The sequence below is a fragment of the Coturnix japonica genome, chromosome 2 (assembly GCF_054131305.1).
Source record: "Coturnix japonica strain WE chromosome 2, WE-NBRP24, whole genome shotgun sequence".
NCBI classification, from domain to species: domain Eukaryota; kingdom Metazoa; phylum Chordata; class Aves; order Galliformes; family Phasianidae; genus Coturnix; species Coturnix japonica.
In genome coordinates, this window is record NC_140664.1 from 93,698,998 (window position 1) to 93,718,365 (window position 19,368).

Genomic DNA, 19,368 nt, shown 5'->3' on the forward strand with positions numbered 1-19,368 from the left:
TTTGCACACTAGAGAAGGCAGTAGAAGTGGCTGTAGGATGTTGGGTGTTTTTTTTCTTCACACTGATTGATTTGTTATTTTATTTAAGTAAATAGAAATCAATGAGGATTTGTCAAACATTAGCTACGTGACAGACAGAAGTTTGCTTTGGAGTGCAGCATAGTCAACCAGTTAGGAAGATAAGAGTTGATTAGGAGATGCCCTCAGCAGATCGCAGAGTTTAACCTGGCAGTAGATAACTAATGCTTCATACTCTGCTATGGAAAGGCCCAAGGAATTTAGTTTGGTAATTTACTAGAGAGTCTCTAATGATTCCTTCAAAAGAGAAGTTATGTAAGTGGAGGAGATAGCCCAGCCTGTACACCTGAGGAGAAATCTAAATATTGCATGGAACTAATTAATCTCTTTCTATCCTTCAGAATCAAAAATCTGTTGTTGCAATATCCAAGTTGATTATCTGCCTTCTAATATCCTTAGCATAAAAGCTGCACTATTGCCACAGAAAAAAATAAAATATTTTCTCTTCTGCAAATCATCATCATCAAAATATGACTCTTTAAATTTCCTAACAATAAATGACATTAGCCTTTATTAGCAGGATTAACAGAAGTGGAGGCAGAAACATGCTTCCTCAGAATGGAAGTCCATTATGAGAATTCATAAAACTCACTGAACTTTTAAATAAAATACTGTCAGTGAGTATCTCGGTGAATAAAAACACTGACAGAAAATATATATCGAGCCTTGTGTTATTACACAGATGCACTAAGAAGCGTTTCTATACCTTAACCACAGGAGAGACAGCATTGAAAAAGAAAACACTGAGAAATAAAACTGGTTAATACAAAAACCAGAAACTCAGAAGGTATCTCCATTGTACATTGGTAATGGAGGCATTCAGATTTAAGAAACTATTTCAGAGGCACATCAGTCAAGTTAGAAGTGGTATTTCAAAGACACCTGCTGAAGGATGAAAGGCCAATAATAACCAACATCACAATTTCTGCCACAGAATAGGAATTGAATAGTCATTTCAGTACTTTATTTTATGATCATCATTTCTGTCCTTTAACTGTCTTCTGCATCCAGGATATTAGATGTGATACTGCGATTTAGGCCAGGAAGCACCCCAAGCAGTTAGTCTATATCTGGATGTTTCTATCCTGCGTGATCACTATACTTTTAGGATAATCACATCTTTCTGTATGCTACAGTTATTCTTCTTCTGGGAAAGTGGGCAATTAGCATTATGAAATGCTATTGAAAAACCCAGCCTATATTAATGTCATAAAGGTGCATCTCTATGTTTGCTTAAATATCTTTTAAAATGGGACATCTAATGAGCATTTTCGGAGAAAAGAATTCCAATCCATTTCCTTGCAGGAGATGACGATGCCTTTGCCCTGCCGTACCCACATATAACTCAATGTAGATACACTGGTTATCCCATGGGGTGCTTCCATTCAGCTCTTTGTCAGCCATTTAATTCCCTGCTGAGCATGTCATCTGTGTAGAGATTTATGGACTTGTGCTCTACGTAGAGAGAAACCTGATTAGTTAAGCTGGAGGATGAGTGTCTGTTCTGCTTGTGTTCAGGTCAGCATTGCTGCAACCTGGTTTAGGGCTTGTAGTGCTCATGGCTGTGCTCATAAATTGTAACTTCTGTGACACTGCTGTCAAATAACTCGATTGTCCTAGAACCTTGACAGTCCGGGGAAGAGAGACTTAAACACAGATGCCATGAAGTTAACTCTCTTTCTCTCTCTCTCTCTCCATTTTACTGCTGCATCATATTCCTTATATATCATCCTAATTCCCACACACCTGCCACCCACCCGATGCACGTGAGAAGACATATACATACACCTACCCAAAGCCCCGCCCACTAGCTCCCTAATCTACAGGCCGTAATTCAACTATTCTATAACACTCATCCTACTCAGAACTACATTCTATGCACTCGTTAACCTTTACACAGAAAACTCAGTCTCCCAGCACCCCAGAATCTACAAGTTGTGTCATCCCATTAGGTTCTTCACCTGCTTTTTCTAGGATAATGTAAATATCTGTCCCAAACTTCTTGTTTTGTGAATTCACGAGCACAGCAAAATAAATCACCTAAGTTTTTCCATGTTTGTTGCATGCTCACAACATATGCATAGACATAAAGTAACAAGTTCCTTCTGAAAAACCCATAGGGCTTGGTCAATCACATAAATACTGAAAATGAGACACACAAACGCATGTCAGTGTAACCTATCCAATTACTTGGCCTCAGGGAGAAGGTCATATTCAGATGGCCTGATTTCCATTGAGTTTCCATGTCAGATGTTACCTGAAGTTTTATAGCCAACTGTGTCTGGGTCTGAGGTCTTCAATACAAGAAAAATGTGGAGCTGTTGGAGTGGGTCCAGAGGAGGCCACAGAGTTGATCAAAGGTCTAGAGCACCTCTCTTATGAAGAAAGGTTGAAGAATTGGGCTTGTTCAGCCCAGAGAAGGCTGCAGAGAGACCTCATTGTGGCCTTCCTGTACCTGTAGGGAGCTTAGAAAGAGGAAAGTGACTGACAGTGATACAACAGAGGGGAATGGTTTAAAACTTAAAGAGGGGAGATTTAGATCAGGTATTAGGAGGAAATTTTTTACTCAGAGGGTGGTGAGGCACTGGAATGGATTGCCCAGAGAAACTGTGGATGCCCCATCCCTGAAAGTGCTCAAAGCCAGGTTGGTTGGGGCCCCGGGCAGCCTGATCTAGTGGCTGCCAACCAGCCTAGAACTGGATGATCTTTGAGGTCCCCTCCAACCTAAGTCATTCTACGAAGTAAGCAATAGTAAGCACTAGGCACAGACAGTACTGTCCTTGTACAGACCCTGTGGTAATGGATAATATTTCATAAATGATGTCTGAATGTAAGTAACCATCATCCAACCACCTTCCCCTTAAACTGATTCTTTTAAGCAAAACATAGGAAATGAAGGAGTATCAGTGGTGGCACTTTGATACATCAGATTCACGATTTTATTTGAGCTCTAGTTAATCAGTCACAGACTATCTTGGTGCTTTGACTGGAAACATGAAGTAGCCTGTTATTTTGTGTCTAGTTATAGATTTTCTGTACTGCAGAATGCATATACTTTGAATAACTCCTCTCACATAATGTGTATGTTTTCCCTTGCAAGCAGCTATTCAATCTTTTAGCAGTAATTGCTGTTATTTTTAAATATATAGATTATAGTCAATACCTGGGAGTTATGCCTATTGATCGGAAGAAAAAATCAGTTGAAATAAATAGCCATTACTAGTCAATATGTTTCCATGCTGAGTGGATACAATTTCCATAATTCTAGTTAAATAAGAGGTTGCCTACATACTGGCCTATTTAAAGAATTTTACGTCTAGGGAATAAAAATCAAAGAGAAATATCTAATGTTCTGTCGCTTGATTTTCTACTTGTTATTTTAGGTTCTGTTCTATTGCTCTACTGTGGCAGAAAAGAAATGCTTTCATGCCTGTGATACCATTGTATTCTGAAGCCCCAGGCCTTGCCCAATGGTACTACCTCTGATCAGTAGCTTTAATAATTTAAAAGTCAGACCTAACACTGAGAGAGAAGGGGGAAAACATTTACTTATTGTGAAGCTTGACCCGGCGTAACTTGTTTCACACATCCAGCTGTCTCAAAGAGTTTTGGGGAAGAGTAGGACTTAATATTTACCATGGAGGCACCATCATGCATGCCACTCACGGAGTTAGTTCTTGTCTAGAATAGCTGTGTAGCTTGGGGACATTCAAAATAAATGATGTTCCCTTGCTTCCAAAGGTACATTATGAATGGGGCATTGATGTGGACTGGATTTGGAAAACTATGTAACAGCACAGGTTCCTTATGTGAAGTACTGAAGAATGAGAGAGCTGTTAGTTTTCTCTCATGCATATATGCTTCTAGAAGAGGAATAACATAAATAGAGAGAGGCTGGGTAGGTATAAAACGAGAAGCTGGGAGTGAATGGCAGTGTTAAACAGAAGGAAGATAGGAGACAGTACAGGAAGAGTGAAGAGGAACGGGAGAAAATGCAATTATGAGAGTAGCAAAGAGGAGAAAGGAGGTCAACATATTGGTAGAATGGAAATATGATAGAAGGATCAGGAAACTGGGAACGGAAAAGAAATAAATAAGCACAGAGGAGAGAGCACAGTGAGAAGAGAGACATGACAGATTTTGTTTTTAATGAATAGCTTAATGTACTAGATACTCAGAATTTTTTTTTCTAAATAAGGCAGCCAAGCCATCATCTTAACCGGCCTTCTCTAAGCATTTCCTTAGAGCCAAACAAATATGTGTGTCATCTCATAACGTGATTATGGCCAATGATGCAAGCAAAGCAGGTTTGAACCCCATACCTGTTGTGTTCTGGGTTAGCTCTTAAGGAAGCTGCGAATAGACAGAAAAAACAGCAAACTAACACAGCTTTCACTCATGTTGCATTGAAATCTTACATTGCTTTGGCTAAAAATGCCTGGAGTAATTACTGTAACGCTACAGTAATCCTAGAACGACACACTTAAGCTTATGGTACAATTGTTTATAAAAATACTTTTGGATAATTTGAAGGAAAAATGTTAAAGAAACTGAAATTTGTATCATGTCTTGCATTTTATGTTTCCCTTCTCTAAGCTGTGCGTTCTTTGCTCATCATGCAAAAAGTACTGTCTGAAATAAAGGACAGCACATATTAGCTCAAATAATTCTATTCATCAACTGTGTGTGGAAACACAGGATATTGAGAGAAGCATCAGTTGGCTAAGAGGTTATTTAAAGTGATGAAAACTGCCAAATTCTGAAGTACCACTCCGGAATGTTAGTGGATTAGTGTTTAGGCATCACATTGAAATGTGTTGCAGACTCCAAAGGGGTCTGCTTGACAGGACAAACCTTTTGAAAAGATAAAAATGTGAAGGCTGGATAAGAACATGACCTAAGTGCTATACAGATGGTTGGAAAATTCAGAATCTGAAGTCAGACTTGGTTCTCTCTTTTCATGGCCAGTAGGGCTTGTGTGCATATGTGATGTAATGCCATTTAGCAAACATCTACAAGGTCTGGAAAACAAAAAATAACAAATTAATGGCAATTGTGATTTTTAAGTCCATTGATATTCCTCCCTGCCCAAGAGAAAGACTACAACATGGTCCAGAAAAGCTATTATCAGTGTAACATTTACTAGAAAATACTGGTGTAAGGAGAAGTTACAAGCAGAGAAAACTCCTTAGTTTGTGCAATATTAAAATACAGATGATAAATTACAGTCAATGTAGATAAACTACTTACTTTCCTACTGCAGATGCTGGATGAGATTCTGCAAACACTCTCCATTCAAATATCCTGTTGGATTCCCATATACTATCTGACAGGCAGTAATCAGGGCAAAGTACTGCTGAAATTAATTCCTGTAATACTGTGGGTTTTTTAATGAAAATCATGATGACAAATTATCTTTGTTGTTCTCTTCACCGTTTTATCCCTTTTATACTAAGTTAATTACATAGCATTTTCATGAGCCTACTATGCATGTCAAAGAAAAAGCAAAATGCTGTTGGCTTCTGGAATTTGTCCAGACTTTCACAAACACATGTGAATTTAATTCTGATAGGTTTTTAATTTGGGAGTTCTTCATTTATATTTTTACCTGTCAAACTAATTCAACTTCTCTTAGCAAAACAAGTGAGAGCAAAAAACCTATATTCTCCATCTTACTTGTCTTCTGTGAACAAAGTGAAAGAAATAGTAATTGCACATCTCACGAATTCATGATTTGGGGCATAAAAACTGGGATGTTTAAATTTGTCAGTACTGTGAGTTGCAAAGGAGGTGTGGCCAGGCCCTGTGAAATGTGAAACATTGATAGGCAGCAAAATCCGTGAGTTGGGATGGTTGTGGGGGTTTTTTTGTTTGTTTGCTTTTTGTTTGATTTGTTTTGCTTTTTGTAATCTCAACCTACTTTCCGTCTGTGTTTTCAGACGTAGATGTAGCCTTTAAAGAAAGGCTTTCATAGGAACCTCCAAAAGTTCTGCTGAACACCTATATATAGAACTCTTCTCACTTCACTGGTGTACAGTCTTACTTATTTCAGCTCTCCTTTCATACCCCAATTACTTATCAGCCCTACAGACTTTCTGGCTTACTTCCTGTTTCTGATGTGCTTAAAAACATTTTATTATTAGTTTTGTGCCTTCAGCAAATTGCTCTACAAAATCTTCTTTGGCTGGGCTTATTAAATTTAACTTGCCAGACTTGATATTCTTTTCTATTTTTCTGTTTGGGAATTGACTTCCACTTTCAGAAGAACTTCTAGTAATCTCCTTTACTGTGCTGTATATTGAAATGGTCTAGAAAAAGCAGAGAACTTTGAGAACTTTGGGGAGTTTTTCTTTTCATGTTAGCTGCCATCCTCCAAGGAATGATCTGACATTTGGTATGCAGTTAAAGATATCAGCTAATTATTACTCTTTTTCTGAATTGCTTTTCCTGTGTCATCTCAGAAAGGGCACTGAAACATGAAGGGTCTAATCATAAAATTCAAACCATGGGGGAAAATAAAAAGGAAGCAGAGTGGAAAACAGTGAGCAGAGAAAGGAAAGATTGGTGCAAGCATGAATGGGTAAAGGAAAAAGAATACAATGAGAAAAGCCCAGACTGGAAGAAGTTATACAGACAACAGAAATAGTGACTGTACCAAAATAATCACTTATGTGTTTAGGAAAAATTACACTCAGATATAGTTAGTGGTTTAGATATTGATACATGCATGTATGCACATATCCAACTTTAACGATTCGTTTTGGAACTGAACAATTCTAAAACTTTTTAACCTCTGGAAGTAAATTTAAAAACTGATAGCACCATATATATGCATACTACATCTGTTGTTACTCTAGGATTTCTAGGGGATTCTGAGATCTTCACTGAAAGGCCAATTTGTAACCATTATTTTTTTTACATTAAGCTTAACAATGAGGATTCTAAATTCAAAGGAAAGTTCTAGATCCCCAATATGTGTGAAATCGAGTTAAACAACAGCACTGGTCACCCCTGACTTAGCAATCTTTCAAGGCCCACTGCACAGGACAAGTTAAAAAACAATTGGGAGCCATTGGCACCTGGATTGTAATCAGCCCTCAAACCAGGTGTTACCTAGCTTTGAGTTTGTTTCTTAGTTGGGCCCAAGATGTCCAGTTTAATCTGTTAAGCTTCCTGGAGTTAAATCTGTTACAACTTTAAGGCCTCTGCAAGGATAGCAGCATTTTTGCACTGATCACTGGTGAGCTGCTTGTTCCAGGTGCGTACCATCCCTACCATGAAGGGCTCACTGTATCGTTTGAGTCATAAAGGCAAGGAAAAAAAATGTAATAGAGGAGTGAAAGCACGGGGTAGACCTTCAGTTGGTCCACCATATCATTTAAAAGGTTTGTCTTAATGTTCTTCATAAGAATGTCAATACCCACTACTTTTTCACCAACAGCAAATGAGTGAAATCCTATGGGACAGAAGATTCTGAATTTGATTTATCAGGAAATGTCCCTTTGTTGATGTCTGCATATTTGGAATTTGGCTCTTCAGTTCTATTAGATGTGTTCTTTCACTGTGATATTTTACATGTAACTAAAGGCCAGCATTTATCCTGAAGTCTTCTGTCAGCTTTTACTTCAAATTTCCCTACATCCTTTTCAGTGAATACTTGATGGTGCAGGGCTCTGTAAGAGGAGCAAATTCTCTTACAAGGGGAAGAGGTACACAGACAGGAAAGGAAAGAATAATAGGAAAGGAGATGCAGAGATATGGGGGAGAGGGGCTGAACTTAGAGAACACTGCTGAACATCTTTCCTCTTAGTGAAGTTTCCAACATTTGTAATAAAAATAATAGAATGAAGTAGGCTATGAAGTTGGATATAAAGTGCCATTATAGCCAAGGTATGATTTTATGTTGAACAAAGTTATTTTACTAATTGTTATTTTTGTTGTTTTTTTGTTTGCTTGTTTGTTTGTTTGTTTCTGTCATTCCAAGCCACACTACTTGAATTAGCCAACCATGGTATAGTCTGTCAGGAAAGCTGTAACAAAAATACCTGGTTTTAATAACTCTAGCCTCAAACACAAATATTTACTGAAATTTTGGTATTATCTGCCAATATTGATGCAATGCATGTTCTGATGTTACTGTACAATGAGTGACTGCCAATACAGACTTCAAAGCTGTCCCTGTTTTTAAATCTATTATTTACTGTACAGCTCTTCCTGATCAAACATTATTCAGACTCTACCCTGGCACACTGATAACTCTTATGTTGCACCAGTGTATAGAAAAATCTCACAGTAGCCATTTACATCAAGAATTTGATGTAAAAACACAAAAGCCTTTTCCTAAGGAATGTGAACAGCACAATATGGAGAGCGTGTTACAAAAATTATTGATCGTTATAGGAAAATTGTTTGGTTTCGGGGGGAATTATATTATCGATGTCTCTGGAGACAGAATTAAAACTGACACAAGGTGAATTTTCTGTACATAAAGACTCCAGACTCGCAGAAGATGGATTCTGGTAGATGCTGCTGAATCTTCCAAGAATGTAGAAGAAGCAAAGTTAAATTGAGTCCTCCGCTTTCAGTAGCAAACTGGATTTGCTGTAAGCATAGGCAAAGAAGAAACTGCCTAAGGTAGAAGGCTGCTGGGAAGACAAAGTGCATCAACTCCCCACTCCCTCCCACCAATTTTTTCCATATTAGGACTGCAAAAGACAGGTTGACTGAAGCTGCTGCTGCCCCTAAAGTAGGAGTGGAAACTATTGGTAGAATGCCCAGTCCCAGCAGCTGTGATAGTTGACTAGAATCATTCCCTGGAGGCAGCAAGATTAGCAGCGTGGATCCTCTTCATCTCTCTACTGCAATTCCCCACTTTTCTGTGGCAGTCAGAAGTAGCCCTATCCCATCTGTTGTTTTAGGAGAACTGACTGCCAGCTTTGCCTGAGCCATTGAAAAGCCTGTCGCTTGCTTTAGAATAAAAGACATGCAGAATGTTGTTAGTTGTAAATGAAGAATCATCATGGTGTTATTTACATGGAGAAATTCAGAGTGTGTCCTTGGTTGAAGTGCAGTATGCGCTACATTACTCACTCCAAAATGCCAATGGCAGTCACCATTCATTGTCCACTAATGCCTGTCTCAGGTTCTCCTTTTTCTACTGCAAGTTCTCTGAGGCGAATTTAACAGGTTAGTGTTAAACCTTGTTTTCTTTATTGAGGAAGGATGTCATTTCTATTTGCATTTGAGATGTGAACTCCAAAGGTAACCACCTTTTGTTTTGACTTTCCAGCTTCCCAGTGTTTTCACAATTTGTGTCTTGGCAATTTCTACTCCTTCTGCCAACAGACTGTGATCCTGGGAATTTCCATAGATGATAAATTCAGTAATCAAATTCAGAGTCTTGAAACAGAACTCTTCAAGTCTATTCTGTAGCTGTCTGGCTGATTTTTGTGCTCTGGAGCTTTGTTCCTGCAAGCTAAAAGGCCTCAGATCTTCATTGATGGAACTGAAGTATTTCTATAGATCTGTGAATTGTTCTCTCAGTCCACCTCTTGCCTGTGATATCCCTTCATGTCACAGCCAGTTCTTTTCACTGTGGCAGAATGTTATGTTCTAACTGCTTTTCTGGTTTTACAATTCCAGACAGCTTTTTATTCTAACTGTTCAAAAGTGTCACAGTGAGCTATATTATAATACCTCTTTTTATCATCTCTGCTGGGTCAAGAGTTGGATTTGTGAGGTTCCTGAGGATCAGATTTCATGCTCTTTACCTCGTGCTCCTTATGCCTGCTTCCTCTTTGGAGGAACTTACACGCTAGGAAGAACTTTCAGGTTTTGCCTGGACTCAGTCTAGAAGGGCTGCTGTTTGGCTTGTTCTCTGCTTCCTTGGTCTCCCTATTTCTGGCATGTTTCAGCTTTTTCTTAAATAGAGCTGCCTCCAACAGTAAGAAAGATCTAGCTTTTCTATGCAGATATCCTTGCCCTTCCCAGTAAAAACCAAAGGGTATCATGGCCGGATGCCTTCTTTAGCTTTTGTCTTGGACAGTACCTCCCATTATTTCAGTTGTGATTACTGTAAAGGAGCTTGATGGGTTTTTAGATTAGCCCTTACTGAAGACTGGATATTTGCTTATCAGCTTTGATGAACTATCAGGAAAATGCAATAGGGCACTCTAAATAAAGAAAGAAATAATCACTTTGAGTTTTACAATAAGGAAATTGTGGGTGATTTTAAATCTTCACAGTCAAACTTACCAGGTACCCCAGGGGAGCTTTGATAAAACTGGCATGCTCCCGATGGCAGTGAAAAATGACCTTCTACCTTCTCGTAACAACTAAATATGGCATCAGAACTTGTTTGAAAATCCCGAGGACACCCAGAACTGTGCAGTATTTCTCTGCCATCTGTTTCTTAAAAGAGAGGAGTTAGTTCATTGCCATCAGGGTTATTCCTTACCTCCTCTTCTTGCCCATCCCCCAGCAACTCTTTGAACATAGGAGGAAAATATTTGCAAGCTCTGATCTTCTCTGACCCCATCACAGGAGACACTCATGTCTTAAGACACTCTATGTATCCTCCTTTGCCTTCATTTTCCACCAAAAGCTTACTGATTTCAATCTGTTTCATCTTGCCCCTCCATAGCGCCAGATTAGCTGAGGGGTGAAACTGCCAAATTACGTTAAGCAAGACTTAAGGGCAAACATCCAAGTGAAAGATTAAGAGCAAAAGGTTATTAATAAAACCATAATGAATACAGTTCTGGTCTATACTTAACAACGTGACTCCTGCTCTTTCAAGTATCCCCTGAGGGATTTATTTTGTTCTGTCCTGCTCTGAGTGCAGAAGATGTGGATTCATGAAGTCTGCCTCCCAGGTGGCTAGCTCACCTCTGAGAGATTTCCAGTTCCAAGTGCTCAGTGTTCCTTCAGGGCTCTGTTTCTGGATGCAAATGAAAATGTTGATCATGTTTCTTGAGATAGGCAACTCAGATGCATAAGCAGACATTTCCATGTCAGCCTGGCAGGGACTGTCAAATGAATAAATATAGCTGGTTTTGCCTCCTGAGATCAGACGTGTTCTGCACCAACAGCATATTCTCCCTTTGTCCTTCAGCGGCCAGCTGACTAGCTGCCCATGCCATTGGGATTCTTTTTAACTCCTCAGTGAGGTTATTTATACAATTGTAATACATCTATTATGAGTGATCATAATGGCACGTGCTCTGCAAGATTCATGATCACTGGTAGGCTAGTGACTGTCCACAGATATCACAATTTATCAACGTGCATGGCAGATGCTGTAAAATCCATGTGGTATGAATATATAAATAGCATTCATTGTACCTAATGTTTCAGGTATAGTGTCTTGTTTTGTTTTTTCTTTTTGCTTTTGTTTTTTTAAATATTAGCCTTTCTCTGCTTTACTGGATGCCTACATACGAAGTGTGTTTTCTTCTGACCCAACCCCACTGGAATTCCAGGCAAAAGTATCTTTTATAGTTAAACTGTAATACCATTAAAAAAGAATATTTTTTTTTTAATCCCGTTTTTACCTTATCTTTCATACTCCCTGGTCACTGTAGATACGGTCTGCCTTGGCGCAGAAAACAGATAGGAAGCCTAGTTACTGATTTTCAAGATACACTTAATTTTGGACATTATAGATGCAATAGACCTTGGTTTTGGCTGCCTTCAGAGAACAGTTTCAACCAAGCAGAGCTGATGTGGTAACTCTGCATGATGATTACATTTGTGATACTCCAGTGAACCTGCTTAGCCTACACACCTGAGTTTGGACAGCATTATTTTCATTTTGACAAAATGATGTGGTAAGAGAACACAGCAATAACCAGGGTGATCTTCTCCAGCCATAAGTTGTGTTATTGTTTGTATCATGTTCTGTCTTTTAAAAAAACAGTGGAATAAGGTTCTAGTTGTTTTACGAAATAGTGTATGAAATCAGCTGTACAGTTATTTGTCTCGTCTGCAAAATTTCTAGGAAAAGAAGTGGGTTGGTGTTTAAAGGGATGCTAGAAAAGACATTACAACACACCAAGATTTTCATTTTAGAAAACCAATGACTAAGAATGAAAGGTTTCCCCTCTTTTACCTCCACTAATACTTTATATATATATATATATATATATGTGCATATATATACACACATATATACTATATACATCTGTCTCTATTAGCCAGCCCATCCTATCTAATTAAACGATGACTCAGATGTGCAGTATGCCTCGGTTTTTCTTCTCTCTCCCTCTCAGTACACACTGAAAGTATTCTGTGTTTGTGGGGTTGTACTGTAAGACTCATTTGCTTTTGGCTTGGGAACACATGGCTGAAAAGCCATTCTTGACACTGGAGAACCAGTAGCTGATGGGCTTCAGCAGAGGCAATTCTTTATCTATCACTGGAAGTTCCACTGACTCAAGGAGTGGAGGAGCTTGGCTCAGTCTCCTTCCCAAGATTTTAGGCCATTACAGTTTTTCAGGAAACAGGAGCCTAAGCTGTGCATGGCAGGGATTTTAATGTGAAGCTCAAATTATTCACAGTGACGGTCTTACAAGAAAAAAAAAAAAAAAAAAAAAAAAAAAAAAAAATTAAATTCAGATGGTAAAGTAAATGCAACATAAAGAAATGGAAGAGAAATGGAAGAGAAACTGAGAATGGGTTTTTCCACTGGTAGTGGCTTCACATTTGGTGGTACAGAAGCATTTTTTTAATCTGCATTGCTCATTGTCGTGGATGAACCAAAGGGGTAGAGAGCTACTCAGCTTTCTCCATCTTCTCAGCTCCAGCTACTGCCTGATGAATAGGGCTTTTAGTCACTTGATACTGAGATATGTTTTATGGCTCACTTGACACAGCTCTCTCTTGCAATCTTTGGTTTCCTCACATCCAGTGAACTTCATTGTGCCTTGGTTTTTTGGAGGGCTACATTTTTCGTGCCTATCTGTTTAACAGAAGGTTCCTCTAACTCATGGTATCTAGTCGATCAAACATGAGCTTTTAAAATGAGGTATTGACTATTCTTTGTTCAAACAAAGATTAAACTTTATTTCCCAATTTTGAATAGCTCTTTTTTTTTTCCCTCCCTTTTCATTTCTTTCCTCCTTTTAAAAATCTAGTGCATGATGTTGCTCCATTTGCAGAGCTTGATCCAGAAGAATCGAAGAACATGCTTAGGGAAAAGAATGGCATGTGGTTCATGAACCCCATAATTAGTTCCCCTTCCTAGCTCTAAGCAGTAATTAAATCTGTCACTTCTGCTCTGCTGATTCATTTATTTAGCTATTTAATTGCTCAGCTGAATACATCTTTATCTCCGGAACTGCAATATTTTATTCAGACAAAGAAATAGCATAATCCATTATTATTATTTTTTTTTTTTTTCCTAAGAGCAGGGACATGTAGAAGAAAAGAACACTAATACCAGATGATTTGGTGGTGTTGTCAGTTTTCACTTATCAAACAAAACTGTGTTTAAGGGAAAACTTCAACCACTGCTTGAGGCTAGCTTCCCATATATAGATTTGTTTCCCCGGGAAATTATGTCAAATGCTGGGAATCAGTCTATTTGATCTATATTTCCATTTCCATCAGTTAACTTGAAGCACTTCAGGGAAAGTGGTCACAATCTTCTATAAAACCAGTATTCTCATCTTGACCTAACGGCGGAATATTTTATAAACATTTAAAGTTTGTTAATATCTCCTAAATTATCTGCAAACTAAATGATCTCCTAAATTATCTGTAAACTAAGTGACTCGTCTTCAAATACAGAATTTTGATTTACAAAGAAACAGCTTTTTTTAACGCTTACAAGCTTAACAAGCACTGAATACATCTCTGTAAGGCGTATTTTCATGCATGCAGTTTTCTCTTGTTCTCTTCCTCCTAAAGGGGGAGGTTACAAAATTCCCTTGCTGATTTTTACCAATAGGTTGGAAGAATTGATGTAGTAAAGCAGCCTCCTCTGGAAAAAGCACAAGAACCATGTGAGTACAGATCAAGTCAAACAGGGCTTTTTGTTATGGCAAGGAAATATTGTGAGTTTTGTAAACTTCGGTGTTCCCTTGTCTCTGAATTCTGTAATGATAGTTGATCCAGGAAGCAGAAGACACAAAAACCACCAAAGACTTAGTGAAGAATATTTTAGTTCATTTCTGGCATCAGCAGCTCAGTTTTGCCAGTTTATTCACCTGCCTAACTGGCTAGAGTTTTGTATTATGTACACAATCTTGCATTTCACTCCATTCGTGACTTATTTTTGCTGTCTTTTCCCTCAGTTGCAGCTATACCTATGTTTACATCATAAGTCATCTTTTTTCCCAAGTATGTTTGTTATTCTAGAAACAACTTTCTGCTTTCCTGGAAGGGGTTTTCTTGTTGTTCACAAGGATATTTTTACCTTTGGTGAAGATCCAGTTCATGTATTTGCAATACAAAGCATGCCCATAGTGTCCCAGCAGAGACCCCCACCTTGGCTCCACTGGAAGTGAAAGCAGGCCCCTACATGAAGATCAGCCATCAGAATGGGAAATGGGCAGGAATTATTAGCAATATATTGCGACGCCTTTCAAATACAGCTGCACATCTCGTGATACCTCTGGCTGCTTAGCTATGCAGGCTTCCCCCTGCCTGCACCACATCAGGGGTCTCTGCTTTACTCACCCCACATGCATGGCCCTGTTCTCAGCGAGAGCTTTGTCAGCCTGTGGGCTGGTGGCCACGGCCCGACAATGCTCAGTCAGTATTGTCTGTGTAGTGTTATTGTTCTGCATCTGTGCACTCTGGCTGACTGAAAGCTCTTTGTTAAAAGAAAGAATATTTCTCTCCCAGCTAAAACTAGGAAGTCTGGAAATCTTGTGGGCAGTTTTGTTCATACTGTGCCTGTGACTGCGATTCTCAGGCGTTTTGCATGAGCTTCACTTACATATTATGTCTTTTAAATGCATTTCTTCAACTGTTGTCTGCTAAACATGCGTTCTTTGTTATGTAGGACATATACTTAAATTCAGGGAGTTAGTAAAGCAGCAAAAACTATCTCTGGACATCCTTTGAGGATAAGAGTGCTTTGAGGATAAGCCTGTATGTGAATGGGTTTAGTGTGAAAAAGCAGTGCTCAGTGTGGCAGGACAAACAAGTAAGATCAGAGGAGGGCACGGGAATGGAACAGAGAAAATAACGTTTATTTGTAGTGAAAGAGAAATTTATTACTGAGCTGGTGGAAAGTGAACACAGGAAACAGGGATAATTTCAGATGGCTTTCATCTCAGTTAAAAGAGAACATGAGGTTAGCCATATTAGCAACAGGATTAACTACTTTTACATAGACGTGTACGTAAACATTGGGATACAAGATCTAGAGGGACATCTGGGAATGTCTGTGAGGGAGAGAAGGGGACACTGACCATCAGCTTCCCCTGCGATTAACTTAGATGTTCTCATCCTGCCACCAACAGGCTAGTAATTACTATCTCAAAGGCGCTGTTGAGTTTACAGGCAGTCAAACAGGATGAAAACAACGCACTGTTGCTGCCTTACCCTCCCTGTGCAGGAGCAAGCAGCATCCAGCTGCTCACACAGCAGGAACAAGGACACTGCAAAGTGTTGCACAAGCTCTAGGTCCCGGATCTACTCGGGGAGACATTCTACTAGATCAAAGATAGACCAGAACACGCACAATTTTCATGTGTGTTCTTAAATGTGGTTTGTGATTAGTTTTCAGTTCTAGCTCACTGCATAGTAGGAAAGTTCAGGCCAGATTTTTTCATCACTTGCAGTGCTGGAATATGCTGGTGTAAAACACATCTAAATCAAACCAGATGCAAGCCCCCACTTTTGATACAAATCATAAAACGGCTTGGACTGGAAGGGACCTTAAAGATCAAATGCACCCGAGGCTGTACTTCATTAATGTAGTGATATATTTATTGACATATTGAAAACTTATTGCTAATGCTTTAATTAGGAGTAGCCATTGCTTGTGCTATTTGTTTGATGTAATATATCTGTGGGGCTGAAAGCTACCCCGGACAGCTCTGGTCACTTTGCTGGGTTATATAAGATGCACGGAGCTGGGTACCTATAAATATTAGCATGCAGCTGTCACAAAAGGATTGTGAGCGGGCTGCTGGGGACCTGGAAAGCATAATAACTTGGCACCCAGGAACGTACAACTCTGATAACATATTGCAAGGTTACGTGTTGGGGGAGAGGGTAGGAAGGTGGTGGTCGCTTTTTCTCTTTGTCTTTTTTTTTTTTTTTTTTAATTATTTATTTTTTCCTTCGGGTATAGGTCGAATCTTTACAATTTTTTTTTATCACATTAGGATGTGACATTCCCGGCCTTGACAGTGCTTTTGTTTGGATATTTATAGCAGCTTCTGGTCATTGTCGAGCAAAGGAGATTGCCCTGCCCTCTGGCCCTTTCTTAAGCAGATTTTGGGCAGAAGCTCCTCTCATGTGGCACTAATTGAAATGATTGGTGGAGGGGGTGTTGTGAGCACACTGTGCCTGACTCGGGCTTATCTGCCAAGGGCTAAGCCAGGGGAGGCAGGGAGCGGGGGGGGGGGAAGAAAAAGAAAAAAAGAAAAAAAGAAAAAAAAAAAAAAAAAAGAGAGAGAGAAAAAAAGAGAGAGAGAGAAGAGGGAGAGGAAGGAAAAAAAACGGGCTTTGCTTCGCTCTGGTCGTGCTGCCGGCCATCTGTCCAAGCCAGGGCTCGGAGACGGGCGGAGAGACGCGCTCGCTGCCGCTCCGCAGGTCGGTACCGCTGGGCCGCGGGCGCTGGGCTCTGTGTCGGAACCGCACTGGGCTGTTGCGTGTTGTTTCGTGCTGTTGCGTTGCGTTCCTGGGTGCGGGTCTGTGTGGTGCGGCCGGCTCTGGGCTCTCGGCGGTCGGGTGAAGTCGTCGAGAGATTTGGAGTGGCAAGTTGGGAGCGATTTTGGGTGGAGATGGGGATCGTCCGGGCAAGTGAGGCGCGCTGAAATATGTTTTAGGGACTGTCGGCTGGAAAGCGCACGCTTCCCTTGGGTGAGTAACTCCGCCGGAGCCGGCAGCTTGCGGGTTTAAAGGAGATGGGATCTGCCGGAGGTTTGTCCCCCTACCTTTTAACCACGGCCCCTCTCCCCCTGATAACGGTTCCCTATAAGTTTAGTGCGAAATCGGGAGGGGTGTGAGGGATTAGCGAGGCAGGGGCTACGAAGTTTCTGCCGTCCTATAAAGCAGCGATGCTGTCTGAAGCAACAGAGCTGCGTTGTTTTCTCACGTTTTGGAGGTGTTAGCCGGGGAGGTTGCATCTTTCACTTTAGCCGCTAATGTTTCTCGAGGCTTTTTGGAGTTGGTGTTTTTTTAACAGCCCGAGCCAACAGCTGCATCGTAGTTCTGTGTGCTGTGCAACAGGGAGAAAAGAAGTGAAACTTCAGAGTGTGATGCTTAAAGGAAACTTATGAATTGGATGCTGGCTTTATGGTAATGGCAATGAGAGGACTGTAGACTCCGTGCCTCTGATTGTTAGTAATATCAAAGCACGCAAGGAGCCTTGTTAGTCTGTGCCGAAAACTATATTTCAGTTTCTTTAATACATCTGCTAGGGCGTCGTATTAAACAGAAAGCGGTTATGTTTAACGTGCGAATTCTGTTATTTGTGTTTCTGATAACCTCTGCTAGGCCTACTTGGAAAATAAAGTCAGGTTCAGATAACGTGTTAAGTGAACGCTTAGCAGGTCTCGCGTAGATTAAACAGCAAAATCCAGCCATAGCTGGATAGCGTGCATGTTGACTTCCAAGTGTTAGAATTTTGACATGAGATGTACACATACCATCCCATCTAACTGTAGATCTTGGGCTTCTTCTTTCCTTTGTAAGATGTTTTGGAAATGGAAAAATAGTAAGAAGTGGGCTTGAGGAGCTGGTAAACCACTTGTCTGCTGCTTATCCCTAACAAGGCCCATAGTACACAGCTCCTTTCTATTGCTGTGGAACACTGACAGTGGGATCCAGGAATCAGCAATACTAAAGTTATGAAGGGCTCAAGAAATATGCAGATAAAATAGAAAAGATGAGGATTAGCCACTCATAAAGCCTTTGATAAACATATTGTGTCTACTGTTCTACTTGCTTTATTCAAAGAGTATTCAGATATGTGATATTATCACATGCTTCTTACTCCATACCTTCTTAATATATGCTTGGGTAAAGGAAAATGTTTATTTTCTTCACAATCTGAAATAGTTGTGGTTTTTGTTGCAGGTGGGATTTTTTCCTTGACAAAATAACTCATTTTTTATGTCTCTCATCTCTACCCGTGCTGCAGAAATAAGCCTTGAAGCACGTAATGTTTGTTTTACACTTTGTTTTCCATTCCTTACCACTCTTGGTCTTCATTTGATGCCATTTTGAACATTTTTATAATACTCAAGTCAGTTGCTGTTACTTGGTCCAAAGGCCACATTTAAACACGTCTGTAGAGTGTGCGGTGTGATAGTGCATGGCAATGTGAACGTATTCATTTTGTTCTTACGTGGCACAAAACATTTCTGTTGTTAGTTTGGAGAAGCTAGAAGCATGATAAATACTCCATTAGCTGTATCAGTAAGAAATACGTTAACGTGAGTGCATGGTCAGTTAAAAAATGTTTTTATTTGAAAGCCTTCTCGTGGCAGACATGGTTCCAATAATCTTAATGCATAACCTGTGGTGCTTATCTCCCATGCTAGATCAGGTTTGCTCTTCGGTCCTTTGTAAATACTGTTTTTATTCAGGGTAACTGAATTTCCAGGGGAAGTCCAGGCTCCTTGTTTCTCTTCAGCCCTCACAGCCTCTGAGTTCAGCAGGATTTTGCCAGGAGGGCTTGTGGTGTACAGAACAGGCATTTTAGCATTTTAGGATGCAGTCCTTCTTGTCAGAAATTGCTTTTGGTATTGTAGGGCACTGAGGTCTGACAGTAGTGTGAATTGTGCCTATTAAAACTTTATGTCAAATCCAAAGACTGCTGTGTGTGTTGGATACCAAGAAGCAAATTAGAGTAGCCACCTCCGATTACCGAAAGACAGTGGGCAGCTTTGGAAAGCAGTTAGGGGAGTATCATGTCATTTGTACCTGAAGCAGCATGCCACAGAGCAATCAGAGAGTAAAAGACTGTTCTAGCCCAAGTGTGGAGGTTTGCACACCTTTGTGGGTTCTCTGTGCTAAGAGAAATGAAAGGAAATCATGGAAGCATAGAGTGGCCTGGGTTGTAAAGGACCATAATGAACATGTAGTTTCAATCCCCCCCCCTCCTTC

At 40.0% G+C, this 19,368-nt stretch overlaps 1 protein-coding gene across 44 annotated transcripts in view; it reads left to right on the forward strand.

The window, feature by feature from the left end:
• The window catches only part of LOC107309443 (poly(rC)-binding protein 3-like), a 465,303-nt gene that overhangs the window by 313,867 nt on the left and 132,068 nt on the right, over positions 1-19,368 (forward strand). For 17 of the 44 annotated variants that reach the window (XR_014943605.1, XR_014943607.1, XR_014943606.1 and 14 more), the window contains exon 1: positions 16,725-16,848. The exons of 20 other annotated variants lie outside the window; for them this stretch is intronic. The gene's annotated coding sequence lies outside the window, so the exon portion shown is untranslated. Of the gene's footprint in view, positions 1-16,724; positions 17,119-19,368 lie in introns of those variants that run through there. 7 more of the 44 variants (XR_014943609.1, XM_085540381.1, XM_085540386.1 and 4 more) reach the window with 1 other exon arrangement.